The sequence below is a fragment of the Sinocyclocheilus grahami genome, unplaced genomic scaffold (genome assembly GCF_001515645.1).
Source record: "Sinocyclocheilus grahami isolate Dianchi unplaced genomic scaffold, SAMN03320097.WGS_v1.1 scaffold1051.1, whole genome shotgun sequence".
Lineage (NCBI taxonomy): Eukaryota > Metazoa > Chordata > Actinopteri > Cypriniformes > Cyprinidae > Sinocyclocheilus > Sinocyclocheilus grahami.
In genome coordinates this window covers 352,169-367,265 of record NW_015506230.1, presented here as the reverse complement: position 1 = coordinate 367,265, position 15,097 = coordinate 352,169, and the positions used below count along the sequence as shown (strand labels likewise).

Here is a 15,097-nt window from a genome sequence, read left to right as displayed (position 1 = left end):
GCTTGTGCTGTTGATTTTGACACATTTATTAGCGTGCAGTGCTAACAGGCCTGAAGCTCTTCACTGACCTGTTCTCCATAACACTTAGCAGTAGCCAGCAGCATCGGCGGCACAGATAAAAGGCATAGTCTGGATAACCGCCTGTACCTTTTAGTCCAGTAACTGAGCTGTTTATAAACTTTCTACTAATATCTACTGGCAGCATTTTCTGTACTCCTATTAACATTCAAAAGGAATCTTATAATAGTGCTTAGTGTATATTGCTTAATATAAGGAAGACAGGAAAACGTGTACACTGAGTATCCATGTTTACTTTTGTATTCAACTGCATGCCAGGGAGTAAATTAATTCAGACAGGAGAACAAATGCTGGAAAAGCATTCTTTCAAAAGGCAAAAATAAAGAAAGAAAGAAACAAAGAAAGAAAAAGAGGTGGATTGAAAATGTTATCCCTACAGAAATGGAAATTAATTTAATTCTTAGATCCTTTAGGTTTTCAATAAACAGACAAGTGAAAACCTGTCTGCAGTGGGATTTGGGATTAAAGACACCCTAATGGAGTGGTTGCTTCAAGCAGGAAGAAAATGTTGACTCCAGGTTTATCTTCAATAAGAGACCACAGCCGCACATCACTGAGATGATACTGAAAGGAGCAGCTGAGGTGAAGATCTGTGAAAGGGCACTTTGTCTAAACAATTTATTTTATGGATTTAACCTCACTGCACTGATGCTTGAAGACAAAGCAGATTCTGCTGAAGTTACTCATTGCACATGTGTTGAAACTAACTAGACTAATTTGTCTGGTGAAAAACTTGCTGCCACAGTGTTGGAATGTTTCACTGTACGGTGCTGTAAAGAAATCACATCTCCTGATATTCTGGAGATAAGAGCTGGGGCTTGGGGTGGTGGTGTGGATTGCTAGAAGTTTGTGTTCAGGTGGTTGTTAGGCTGTTGACAGGTGGTTGCTGTGCAATAAGTGCATCGCTAGGGTGTTAGTGGTTGTTAGTGTGACATGTGCTTTGTGTAGATTCCTTGTGTTTAGGTGTGTTCCACTTAAAGCGGTGCTGCGCAGATCGATTGGTATATGACATCAAATTATCGCGAGAGCAATTAGACAGCAGACTTCTCCTAATGCTTTTGAATCACTCTCGCGGTACTTTGATGTCATACACCGATCGGTCTGTCAAGTCGACTTTTATGTTCCCTGTGTGAGCTTTGCCCGTTTGCTGTGTGCCTTGTTTTTCTCCATAGTTACCCTCATTGGTTCCCTTGGTTACTCATTGACCACACCCTTACCTTGTTTGTGCCCATAGTTACTCATTGGTTCCTTTTTTCTCCTGTGGTATATATAGCCCCTGTGTTTCTCTTGTGCTTTGTCAGTTGATGAAAGTAATGGTTATTTGGCTTGCTGGGTATTGATAGGTAAGGCATTACTAGCGCTGTGTCTCAATTCGCCTAATGTCCTAAAAGTATTAACTGTTTTTGTGAAAAAGTACATACTTTTGAGTGTGTAGCAGAAGAGTAGGCAAGTTTTAGGACATGCTGCTTCGTCATAATTAAGTCTTTAACGGACCAATCTGTTGCTTAGTTACGTGCATCCTGTCACCATTTAAACTGCCCCTTCAATCATCCTGTCACATATTCACATCATTCACATTTCGGTTTCATGTAATTTCCTACCATACTGGAGAGAACTGAAAAGGCAAGTTGATCTGCCAGTCACGTGTATTTCATCCCGAGAACGCTCCTCATGTGTTTGCATAATGATACTTTTACAAATTAATGACCAAACGTATCTTTATAAAAGTTCACAATGTTGTTGCAGATGAAATATAATGTGGATAACACTAAATACATATTTTTTCATCAGGCTGGATACTGATTATTTATCACTCAAACCCTTTATCTCCCTGTCCATCACTTGCGTATCTGCCATGTTAGTAGTTTTTTCATACTTTTTATTCATGTTTGTAGTTCTAATCAAATCGCGCAATGTGTTGTGGGCAATATTTGCCGGTAGAGTGTGTACGGATCTGCACTTCAAATTTCTACCGGAAACAGTAAACCATCCAGGTACCTTTGGAATACTCATTTCAACATACTACAATATGGGACATACTAATTCTAATTTTGAATACTATTTAGGGCAGATAGTATGCGAATTGGGACACAGCATAGGAGTTTGTTTTTGGTGTTTCTATGGTGTTTGTGGTTATTAGCATAGATATATATAGTAAGTAGATGGGCATCTACCTCTACATATCTATGGTTATTAGGGCATAGGGCTTTGTTAGTGTGTTCAAGTGGTTGCTAGGCCATCAATAGGCGCTTGGTATGCAATTACTAGCACATTGCTGGGGGTTTTGTAGTGTGTTTGGGGTGGTAGCTATAGGGCGTTTCTAGGCTGTTTGTGATTATGATATTGCTAAGGGTTTTTTAGTGCGTTTTGAGTGGTTGCTAGGACATTTCATGGTTATTAGGGCATCGCAAGGGGTTTGATAGTGTGATCTTGGCTGCCAGGCTATTGATTGGTGATTGTTAGGACTTTGGTAGTGTGTTTTGGCTGGTTGGTAGGGCTTTGGTGGATATTAGGACATTGCTAGGGGTTTGCTAATGTATTTTGGGTGTTTTCTTGGTAATTTATAAACAGTGGCTAGTGTAACCCCTCGTTTATACTTTCCCCACTCTAATCGGGATTCAAATCTGCATTTCTGGCATAGGACACTAAACAAGGACACTAAAGACGGCAGCCTCTTGAGATCAGGACAGTGAGGTTTACCTGCACAGCTATTACTAACTGGCCTCCGTTACACTCACCCCCCTAAGCCTCACTCCCATCTGGGTTACATCACCAATGTAACCCCTCCGGTTCTACTTGCCCCGCTCAGAGCAGAATTCGAACCGGCGTTTTCAGCATGAGGAGGAGGGCATGCTAACAAGGAAGATAAAGACTACTGCCTCTAACGTCAGTCACTAGTGCACCTTTTGAGATCAGAGGAGTGAGGTGAGGCACAGCCCTTAATAGCTGGCTTCCATAACACTAGTGTCACTAGGGTGTTGTTAGGCAACGTCCCTAGATATTTATTTTCAATGGAAGTGGAAACAATGTCATTAGTAAGCACCTCTAATAAGACCTTCTTATATTTTCTTTTCCTCAGCTGTATTTGCAGTGGCATTCTCTGTGGTGCTGTGCTCCCTGCAGGGCTCTTGGGACTGATGAAGGGGTATTAGCATAATTAGCTAAATGTTAGCTGCTAGTCGGAATGATGGTCCCCCGGTTTGGCCGACCAACAACACCAGTCTCATCCAGGCCAAAGGAAGGATGAGACAATCTGGGGGAGATGTCGGGGGAGGGGAAGAAGGGGAAAGGAGGGTTGCATATGGAAGAGCTATGAAGGAATTGCTGGAAAGACACTAAAAACAGATAGAAAGCGAACGAGCAAGGAGAACAGTGATAAGGAGTGAGTGATTAGAGCGATTAGATGAAGTCAGAGATAGAGAGAGAGATTAAGACAATCAACAAGGGAGAGGTCATCTGTACTCCGAATATCTGGAATTGGTTTTGGGTCTGGAATGTCAGAATAAAGTGTGGATATGGAATGCCTCTGTTTGTACAGAGCTTGAGGGTTCGTGTAAATGTGTATGAGTGTTTGTTTGTCAGCTTGGGTTTTGGTTCAAAATCCCACAGGGATGCAGTAATCCGCACATGGCTCCGAGATTTGAGTCTCTAAGCAAAGCTTTTTTCTCTATTTATAAATCTCTTAATCTGCACAAAGGGCCCTGTGAGACACACACAAACCGGAGCAGACATGTGTGTGATTCTGTGTATGTGTAATACAAGTTTGTGAACAGAGCTGTGTGTTAGCTCTACATACACACGCAGGGCATTTGTGGTACACGCCACCTGGATTCAATAAGAAATGAGGGTCATTTGAGTCACAGGTCCTGCTCAAAAGAGGGATCAATAATTTTGTGTGTGAGCTTCCACTTGATGAAGCTGATACATAAAAGCAGAATCAAGGTGACCTTAAGAGGGACCTTGACCTTTTGACCTGACCTAAAGCATTAAAGTGAGGAGCAATCTGAAGCCATAATTTATAAAATTACTGAACTTTCAGAGATGCAGGTAAAAACATATTTACTGGACCTACAATTCTGTTGAAATTAATTAATTAAAGGGGTCATATGATGCTAAAAATAATATTATTTTGTGTATTTGGTGTAATGAAATGTGTTTATGCAGTTTAAAGTTTAAAAAACACATTATTTTCCACATACTGTACATTATTGTTTCTCCTCTATGCCCCGCCTTTTTGAAACGTGTCGATTTTTACAAAGCTCATCGGTCTGAAAAAGCGAGGTGTGCTGTGATTGGCCAGCTATCCATTACACACGAGGCATTTGTTGCATCCAGTGGGGACATAATTACTGATTATAATGACTTAAACTGTCTTTTTATGCGTTGCGTTGCATTGCATTGTGCCGCGTAAACATAAAACTCTGTCTGCATTTGTGATCGGAGAAATGACAAACAACAAGTGCTACTCTACACTGCACAAAACTCGCGTTTGAATCATCAGTGGCAAATCCTTCAAATGAAAACTTACTTATGTAAGTCAGAACTGCCGGCATTGTAGTCTAACGTTACTCTCCCAGGATCAGTAAACAGTCCTCCATAAAATGTGCTGCACACATCTGGATATTTGGGAACAGTGTTGTAAATACAACTTAACCACTGATTTGTAGTCGTGTCCTCTTTTGGAAGACCAAACAAAGTAGTTTCGCTTTCACAACGAAAAACACAGCGGCCTAGCGTGAGGGGAAGCCCCGGCTTAGCGTGCGCTGAGGCGGCGGGGTCGAGAACGGCGCGCCGTGCGGATCCGACGAATGAGCGGCAACCACATTTACACTAAAACAGAGCCGTTTTAGGTAGGCGTGGCTGACTCTGAACTTTTATAAAGAATATCTCTTTGGATTTGAGACTTTAGTCTTTGCAACTTTACAGATCTTCTTTATGCACCAAGAGCTTGTAACACTCCAAAGAGAAAGGAAAAATTGAAATCGCATCATATGACCCCTTTAATGTTTTGTATTTTATATTTAAAATTTTGACAGCATCTGTTCTATTGAAGTTTCTATTGAAGTCTGTTCTATTGAGGTTATATTGTGTTATATCAAGTCACATTGTGTGATATAAAGCCACAATTATGGTATTTTCACAATTATAAAAATATATAGACATAATTATGAGAAATACGTCTACAATTCCAAGAAATAAAGACATAATTATGAAAAAAATAAAGTTGCAAGATATATAATCACAATTGCAAGATATAAAAGGGGCAAATATGAGAAATAAATTCACAGTTACCAGAAATTGTGTTACAATTGCAAGAAATACATTTACGATTACAAAAAATATATTCAAAATTACGAAAAATAAAGTTGCAAATGGGTCATTCCATGTCAACTCAACCAGAGGTCCCCGGCTCAAATTTTTGATTTTGCTAATATTTTTTTCTGAAGAAAGATAAACGTGTATAGTGATGAAAGCCAAAATATTAAATGTCATGGATGAATATTTACTGAGTAATATTGTTATTATTAAAATGAAGAAGGCCTTAAAAATGAAGATACTAAAAGGGAAGTTTGTTAAGACTGAATATCTAAAAAAGGCATTATCTTTAATAATTTTTGAGTTACAGGCCTGCAAACTTTGGAGAAAACTTTGTTTTCCCCATTTTTGAATGGTCACCACTGGCACATAATACAACAAAGATTGCTGAAGTCAACAGATTTTGCTAAAAGACCTACCAATCTCTGTGTAAAAATAACATAAGAATGCTGTCATCTTTCTGAAGTCATTTTTAACCCCCTGTAAATTGTCTCTGGTGAAAATTTCCATTTCGACCCCCCCTCTACAAAATAGTGGATTATTTATCCATGACATTTAATATTTTGGCTATCATCACTATTCATGTTTATCTTTATTCAGAAAAAATATAAGCAAAGTCAAAAATTTGAGCCGGAGACCTCTGGTTGAGTTGACACAATGACCCACTTGTAAGATACAGTCACAATTATGAAAAATATTGATGCAATATTGTTGCGAGATATAGTCATATTGCGATATACTGTATAAAATCACATTATGAGATTAAAGATATAAAGGTGCAATTATGAGAAACAAATTCATGATTATGAGAAATATATTTACAATGACAAGAAATAAAGTCACAGCCGTAAGAGACATATAAATTCGCAATAATGGGGCATAATCATTATTGCAATCTTAGCTACTTGTTCTGGTATTTTCCGCACATGTGATATGCATTTTCTTGCAAATCAGTTCTGTAAAGAACATAATTGTAAATTTAAATGTAATAGAGGGTGACGCTTTGTCCATGGCTCATTGGAAGTGTTGCCAGTGGGCTGGGTTTCTCTGTCAGTTTGCTAAGCCTGAACGAGCTGTTGCATTTTTTTTCTCCCCCAGACTAAGATCAGGACACATTTTGATCATTCTAGGCTAAAAATAGCCTTTTTTCCCAACCCTTTGCGCATATTAGCTTATGCTATCAGCTCAATATGCGATTTGACTGTCTGACTGAACAGATTACTCATTTTATATAACCATGTCAGAAGTAGTGAGATCAGTCTCATTGTCTAAGTAAAGAACAAGAAGTAATATGCAAGCTTTTATTCACGCATACATATACACATATGCTATGCTCATAAATGGTGCAAAAACAGTCATGCCCTACTCGCTTGTAGCTTTCGATGCTTCAACTAAGTTGTCAGTTCTAAAATGTGTTTTCACAATCATCCAGTTTTCACGAACATCATCTTGCTTTTCTCTGTCTATCAATTCTCCGCCACACAGAAAGCTGGCAAACATCTTGACCTTGTGTTTACTAGAAGCTGCCCCTCCCCTCCAGTCACTCACTGTGACCCTTCTTCATCTCGGCAATGTTTTATCTCAGTCCCACACTCTCTCCCACTCACCACCTGCCCTTTTCTTCCAGAGCCGTGAGAGAATTTCACATGCTCTATTCATTTCTGTGACCATAGCCTCACTTCTCTCTTATGACTGTGTAGGATTATGGTTTATACAAGGCCTATGGATTGTTACTGCCTTAGTTCTTCCAAAGACTTACTTGTTCACTCAAATGTAAGTATTTTCTGTCTCTATGTTAAGAACAAAGTGGTAATGAGAGACTCGTTAGAATGCATGTGCTAACACCCCAAAAAGCATCACAGTATGAACTTAAAAGAACAGACAATAAAGTGCAGAATTTCTGATAACCTGTACTGTAGAAACCTAGTTTGAAAAATAGGTTATATACTTCCATTTATTTCAAATAGTACTATAAAAAAAGTATAATTATTATTATTTTTTTTTTTATTTACATGTAATTTAAATTTAAATGTTTTTTTTTGCCCAAACTGCACACACAAAATATATATATAGTAGTAAAATGTAGTATAGTTTGGTTTCTATTTCTGCTGTGGGCCAATCCCATTCACATGGAATGCTCATTCGATCGAATTAGTGCTCCTCTTGTATATTAAACATCAAAAATGTACAGAGAGAGACTAACTGGTGAAGTTTAGAACCAGAAATGATCTGATATGTGACAAATCCCACAAAAAAGTCTATTAAAAGCATCCAATCTTGTGAAGCATTACAGAATATGTGAAAACACAAGGTATGGGTTCTTAGGTTTGTGCTCATCAGTGAGTTTGAGAGAGAGAAATGCTCAGATTGGCTATGTTTGTGCTTGATTGTTGGGTCATCCTCCATTTTGACTTTCTCAATGTGGATAGACAAACTTCTTGTCACGTTGTGTCTGATTAGGTTTCGATTTCTCCCATTTAATAGTTCTAAATGTTTGATCTCTTCGTTCTACTCTCTCTGGTATTACCCTTAACATTCAATATCAGTATGAAATATAGAATATTGGCAATATCTTGTGCTACTTTGATTTTACTGTGTCTATACTTGTTCAATATTTTAAGTTTTTCTGGTTTGATATTTTGTTGAATTATTATTTGTACTATCCCGCCACTTCTTAATAGATTTAGTGCTTTTATCTTTGACACTGAAAAAAAGAGCCTTAGTAAAACTTCATCAGGATGGCATCACTGAAAAGGGGTAACTGAGAAATTTGTTCAATTTCCAGGCTGACAAAAAACTGCATGTTTCACCAACCCCAAGCTGATAACCATGCACAGTAAAGTGTTGAGACTCCCTCCTGCTATAATACAGAAGCCACATGCACCAGACTGCCCTTGGTGAAAGCCAAACCAAAAAAAGCTCAATTTCAGTGCAACAGTAAGTGCTAATAATTCCAAATATTCTAAATCTATTCCATTATGCCCATTTTGTTACTCCCTACACAGCAAATATTCTTAAAGCATAAATTGTCTTTCTCAAAAGTACATTAATACATTATACCTTAATAGACTTATTGATTTAATGAACACATCGGCCAACTGACGTCTGTACTTGGAAATTTAAGGATGTATTAATAATTTATATCCAGGTTTAAACAACACTGCATGCTGTCAGGCTGAAATGAGGGCAATAATTTATACTAAAAATGGTCTCTTTTATATTTAGTCGTGTTCAGGCATGGTGAGAGAAGTAGGTGGTTCCCCTCAAGAAGATTGATGGAGTTGACATACTCCCACCCCCTCACAGGACAACTTAAAGCTTGCAACGCTGTAGCCAAAGATTGCAGTGGTGAGGACTAGAAGCTACAGTAAGACAATTTCCGCACACCCTTGGTTGCACTACTCGTCATTCATGTGCCCTTCCAGTGTACTAGGATGGATCCATGTAGGTCTGCAATTAAAGTATACCCAGGGTTATGAATATACCATGGTTCTCCTTGATTATGCCACCCTCAATCCAGAACTAATTCCTCTCCGGAAGCAACTTCTAAAAATACTGCAAAGGACCAGAGCCTGAAGGGGATGCTGTCAAAGGTGATGGCATTCGTAAGTGGAATCTCATGATCCTTTATGTCCTACTTGGCATTAAAATGATATGGCCCAGATTGCCAGCTTCTCTTTTGTTGCTACTATTACGAAATCCCTCTCTAGGACCATCAACTACTTATTCAAACAACTTGGTGATATAATAAATAAAAATAAAAATAAAAACAAAAACGGGTTCAGCTACCCAACATTCCCTGACAAAAGGGAAATATCAAGACTGTCCAATAGCTGCCATTTCTTCAAATATCTGTATGACAATTTCAGTATCAAAAAGTGGATCATACTTTACCTCCAAAGTGCCAAGGGGGCACCAGTTTTCTGAATGTGTGGAAACTGTTCTTGCTTACTGTACTCTTCTCATCCACAATTCCCCTATCACATTCACTCAGATCAGGGTACACACTTTACTGCCATTGTTTTTGGAAGGCATTTTAAGCTAATGGACACTGGTCGTTCCTTTCAGGTCAAGTAGAATGAATGGTCATTAAATAGAAACTGAAAAAAATTAAATAAAATAAATACCACAAGGAGGGTATTCCTCGACCTTCTACCAATCAACAGTTTAAATTTGTGGGCACCATGAAAAAAAACCTTAAGGGCAGATTATGGGAAGGGGTCAGTATATGGCTGGTCTGCTGGTTTTACTGTGTTTGCAGCATGGAGAATGTTATCCTTTTGCATTTCCAACGACAATTCCAATGCTTCCCACTCTCAACTTTACTCACAGACAATAAGTTCTTGACCTTTTTTTTGAGCCAACCACTTGAGCCATGAATGAAATGTGACTAATCACATGATTGGCTAAAGAAATTGTTTCTGGAACTGAGATGAATGCTAACGGATATCTCTCTCCAGGTTTCCTAGACCTCCTTAGATGAGGGTAACCTCAAGAGCACAGGAATGATGGTGACAGCCTTGATGCCTGAGGGAACAGTTGTCCAAGACAGATGTTAAAGATACCCATGAGGACATCAGTCATTTTGGCCTTACATTTCTTTAGCTAAACCTGAAAGCTAAGCTACTACTAAGTAGGGACATCTGCAATTAGCCAAAGCCTCTAAATTGGTGAAGCATTACTGAGATTGCGAGTAGAGGTTAAGGCTCAGGCCTGGTAACAGGAAGGTTACTGGTTTGAGTCCTATTAGAAGTGCGCCATGAGTCATCACAATTGTGCCCTTGAACAAGACACTTAACCCCAAGTTGCTCCAGAGGGACTGTCTCTGTAATATGTTGTGCTATTTTATGGTCACAGAACATGACAGTAATGGAAATAAATTCCACTGCTCCTGGTTTTGCAGTGATAAATAAAGATCCTATTTGATTAATTCTTTCTAAATGATGCCCTTGTGGCTGGATAACCACAATGCATGTGACACACAGCCTCAGAGAGGTGTTTAATTTAAACAAAAATAACATAAAACATTAAATAAGAAAAATAAAATGTCCAGAGAGAATCCCCTAACGCTCACTTTTAGGACCTGCAAGCACACATACAGTACCCTGATGGACTTTAGGAACATGTGTTGACCTCGTCCTGAACTAAACTACACCCTTCGCTGTACTCCCCAACCTTAAATCTTATATATTCCCCATGGATACTTTACTTTTATTCTAGATTTTATGGTTATTTTATTTTAAATAAGAAGCCTCTCTTAAGCCTGACACTGCATCTGTATTTTTTTCTCAGCCAGCCACAGCGTTCTAAAAATCATTAAATTTCACAGCACTTCAGACCTAGATTCAGAGTTCCCACACCATATTAACAATGAATTTTCATGATTTTGCCATTATTTTTCAGCTGCTTATAATGACTTGGCAACGATTTTTTGAAGCTGGCATAAAATGGAAATTGTACACAACTGCATATCAGGGTCGTAGTAGCTAGTGGGGAGAAAGGTGGTGATGATTTTAGGGGCCCACTGCTGTTGGGGGCCAGCGTGAAAGACGCTTGGGACAGTTGACTGACTGCCCGATCGGTCACTGCTGCATGTCGTCACGAAAGTTTATCATTTGCACTTGTTTTAAATTATTGCCAGTTTAAACATTCAAGTGATTTTAAAGTATTCAAGCACAAGAAGACATGAAATAACTCAATTCAGTACTCGCACGCTGTGTTCTGCGTGCATCGCGGGCACAGAGAGAGGCGCGTTTCTGACAAAGTGCAAGTCCAGAATTGAGTTCTATTTCACATCTTCTTACTCTTGAATGGACAAATAGACCTTGCCAATTTGAACATTAAAGTGGTTCAAGCGTAAGCAACAAGATGAAAGAACTTCAGTGAATGATAAAATAATTCAGTTCTTGTGCGCCGTGTTCTGTGCGCACAGCCTGCGAACACTGAATGGAGTTCTCTTTTGTGTCTTTTTGTGCTTGAATGGATACTCACCCGTCTTGGTGAGTATCCTCAAAAATGTTTGGTTATGTCTTAAAGAGGGCCTCTTTTTACCTTGTCAAAAACAGCTCTGTTGACAGCAACCCATTTCGGTGCATGTCTCTTTAAATCTAATGAGCTCTGCTCACCCCAAAGGCGATTTGCAAATAATCATAAGAAATATAAAGTGTGGGACTTACTTCTTCTGGAGGTGCAGCTGGATCATGAACAGTAGGTACTGATCCATCCTTGAGTTTTAACTTTTTAGCAAAACCTGCTTTGAATTGTCCCTCGTTCAGAAAGCAGTCCGGAGTAAAATGATTTGCACAGACATAAACGCATTTAGGTAGATCGGGAGGCGCATTCCCTTAAAAAAAAAAGTAATCCACTGCGTCTTCAGCGGCTCAGATGTCGGGAGTAAATAACAACTGCTATGTTCATTATTACATCCAACAACAAAACACCTTAATCGCTTAGGAGCCATTCTTGTCAACACCTGCTAGCACGGCATCGAAACAATGGTGAACTGTTTACAGCTCACTCAGGGCGGGTCTATGCTAAAACAGCAGTGTCCGTCAACAGTCGTGGGAGGGACCTGTGCACAGTGACGTCACTTTTTCCCCCATGATTCAGATTCTGTGAACTGCTTGATCTGAGAAAGTGCTTATGATTTGTGGGAATAAAAAAAAAAGCACTGGGTAAACAGTTAAGAAAGATGTGTGTCTTTGGATCCATGCGTTGTGTCTTAAAGTGACCTTGCCTAATTAAATAACTGCTGTTGGGTGTCCTTAATGTTAATCCAAGGAAAAAAAAGAGAAAATCACTCACTGTTCTCGATTTAATTAAATTTAATAGCTTTAACAAGGATTAGTCTATATTTAATTATTACAGTTATATACAATTAAACTATTCAATGCTATTTTACATTTGTTTATTCAATTTCTGTACCAGAACACTGACAAAACAGAAAACAATTTTTTTTAAAGCATTGTTTAATTTCAATCTTTGTTCTATTTATTTATTTATTTGTGCTAGTCTAATTACACAATTTCAAATAGGACCCACGGGTACAACCTGCACCGAGGCCTCGCATACCTCAGCTACGGCCCTGCTGCATATCCATATTGTGACGTATATCCGAGTGAAACAGATTATCAGAAAAGAACAAGAACAAGAAGGGACTTTATTTTATCCATCGGGTATCAACAGTCGTGGGAGGGACCTGTGCACAGTGACGTCACTTTTTCCCCCATGATTCAGATTCTGTGAACGGCTTGATCTGAGAAAGTGCTTATGATTTGTGGGAATAAAAAAAAAAAGCACTGGGTAAACAGTTAAGAAAGATGTGTGTCTTTGGATCCATGCGTTGTGTCTTAAAGTGACCTTGCCTAATTAAATAACTGCTGTTGGGTGTCCTTAATGTTAATCCAAGAAAAAAAAAGAGAAAATCACTCACTGTTCTCGATTTAATTAAATTTAATAGCTTTAACAAGGATTAGTCTATATTTAATTATTACAGTTATATACAATTAAACTATTCAATGCTATTTTACATTTGTTTATTCAATTTCTGTACCAGAACACTGACAAAACAGAAAACAATTTTTTTTAAAGCATTGTTTAATTTCAATCTTTGTTCTATTTATTTATTTATTTGTGCTAGTCTAATTACACAATTTCAAATAGGACCCACGGGTACAACCTGCACCGAGGCCTTGCATACCTCAGCTACGGCCCTGCTGCATATCCATATTGTGACGTATGTCCGAGTGAAACAGATTATCAGAAAAGAACAAGAACAAGAAGGGACTTTATTTTATCCATCGGGTATTGATTGGAGTCTTAAAAGTCATCCATATCACGCCATACGTCTCTCCCACTAGTGTCCTCCTCCTCTCCATTTCTATTCTCCTGCTCCCTCACCCTGCATTGCTCCATCCCTGTCCTCTGACAAGCCCAGACTGGGGAGACGCTCAGATTGGTGTGAAATCGATATTTAATGGGACCATGCATGTATGTTTGTGTAGGATTGATGTGTGTCTCAGAGGATTTTAGAGGCTAAGCGTATGTCAGGGGAGATATTTATTGTGCGTACGTCGTTAAGCTCAGATTGGTGTGAAATTGTGGTTTAATGGACAGGAAATGGTGTGTGTTATTTTTGGAGCAGACCTCTCTCATCGCCTAAGAAACTAATGAGCCACAGTCTCTCCAGGAGACCAAATGCACACACACCAACAGCGATCGGTTACACACACACCTCAAAACTACACACTCATTTATCATTTATGAACACAGACGTACAGCCCCCTCCCCTTACCCATCTCGCACATATAAAAACCAAAACAGCATTTTAGTAAGTGTCAGTCTGTGAAGACAGATTCAATTTCTTATACGCAAATGTGCATTCTTTTGCACATTTGTAAGTCAAATAAGTCAAGCGATTCACTCGGCATTATTCCACAGTCCTGTGTTAGCATGCAAAGATGAATTTGTATACAGGACACCAAAGTTGGACCAAGAGTAAAAAAGAATGTAGCTTTTCTGCTGCTTGGTTGTATAAGTCATGACAGTGAAAGAAAGAGAGGGAGAGAAAGATTTCCAGCTGGACCATAGAATCTGGCATCGTACTAGACAGAATCAAGGTGACCCGATGCCACAGGGTGCATGCACTCAAGCAGACACACACACACAAGAGTCACTCAAACTTGTCTATTGACTTTGATAAAAAAAATATATATACATACATACATACATATGCCAACCACTGGCTAAAAAGGCACTATTTAACCAGTAATCTCTGACCAATTTTGCAGTCAACCTTCATATCGATCAAAACACAAACTAGGGCTGTGCGAAACAAAATAAAATCGCAATATGGTTCCCCTTCAAGAACTCGAGCTGCGTCGAGATTCGCTTTGGGAATGCCCCTGCGTGACCGCGTTCTGAAGCACGTGTCCAATCCGTCCAATGGAGCAGCGAGACGTCACCAGCGGGGTGACGTAAGCACCAGAAAGCATAAAAGCGCATCCGGCCGGGCGCCACCCAGCTTCTGCCCTTCAGTAGCGCTCTGTGTATGTGTCTGTCTATTTACTGTTGTCTGTCCCGGAAAAAAAGCACAAGCACTCATATATGTATATAAACAATGAAAAAGTCTCTGGCGAGTGAACGGCAGTACAAATGCTGTGTTCCTCCCTGCCCACGATATCTGACGGCAGGGGATACACACGATTTGTGTGTCGTTTGTTTGGGAGCGGAGCATGCACAGTCAGCTCTCGAGGGGGCTGGTTGTCATGATTGCGAGCTGCTCTCGCTGCGCACGCTCCGCTCTCGCCTGGCCGTGTTTGATGCGAGCGGCCAGGCTCGCGATCCCGCTGGCAGCGGTCCCGCTACAAGCGTTTCCTGAAAGCGAGGTCACAGCCTTCCCGACGGGGCCTTCCATTTTTTCCCGATCTCCATGCCAAGGTGTCAAGATCATGGGAAAGACTGTATTCTTCCCGTATATATAGCCCCACAGTCTCTAATTATTCTAATATCGTGGGGCTGAATGAGAAGGGATATGGGGCGATGCCAATGGTGGAGCAGACGCTCGCGAGCTGTCTCTCCCCATCCTCAGCATTGTCCCTGAAGGCTCCGAAGCTTCCCACCAGGCCTGTTAAGCTGACATCTAGTCTGGTTGGGAAAGCTTATACGGCAGCAGGTCAGGCTGGCGCATGCTTGCACACCATGG

General features: G+C 39.7%; 1 long non-coding RNA gene across 2 annotated transcripts; it reads left to right on the top strand.

Annotated features, from left to right (window-relative positions):
* Nucleotides 1–1,384: 1,384 nt before the first annotated feature.
* Nucleotides 1,385–10,208, top strand: LOC107566143 (uncharacterized). Of its 2 annotated transcripts, none has more exons than XR_001606468.1 (4): nucleotides 1,385–1,421; nucleotides 8,180–8,331; nucleotides 8,620–8,742; nucleotides 9,855–10,208. It is a non-coding gene; the product is annotated as an uncharacterized lncRNA (long non-coding RNA). The 2 variants fall into 2 exon arrangements; XR_001606467.1 differs by having other exon boundaries at nucleotides 8,620–8,999.
* Nucleotides 10,209–15,097: the final 4,889 nt, after the last annotated feature.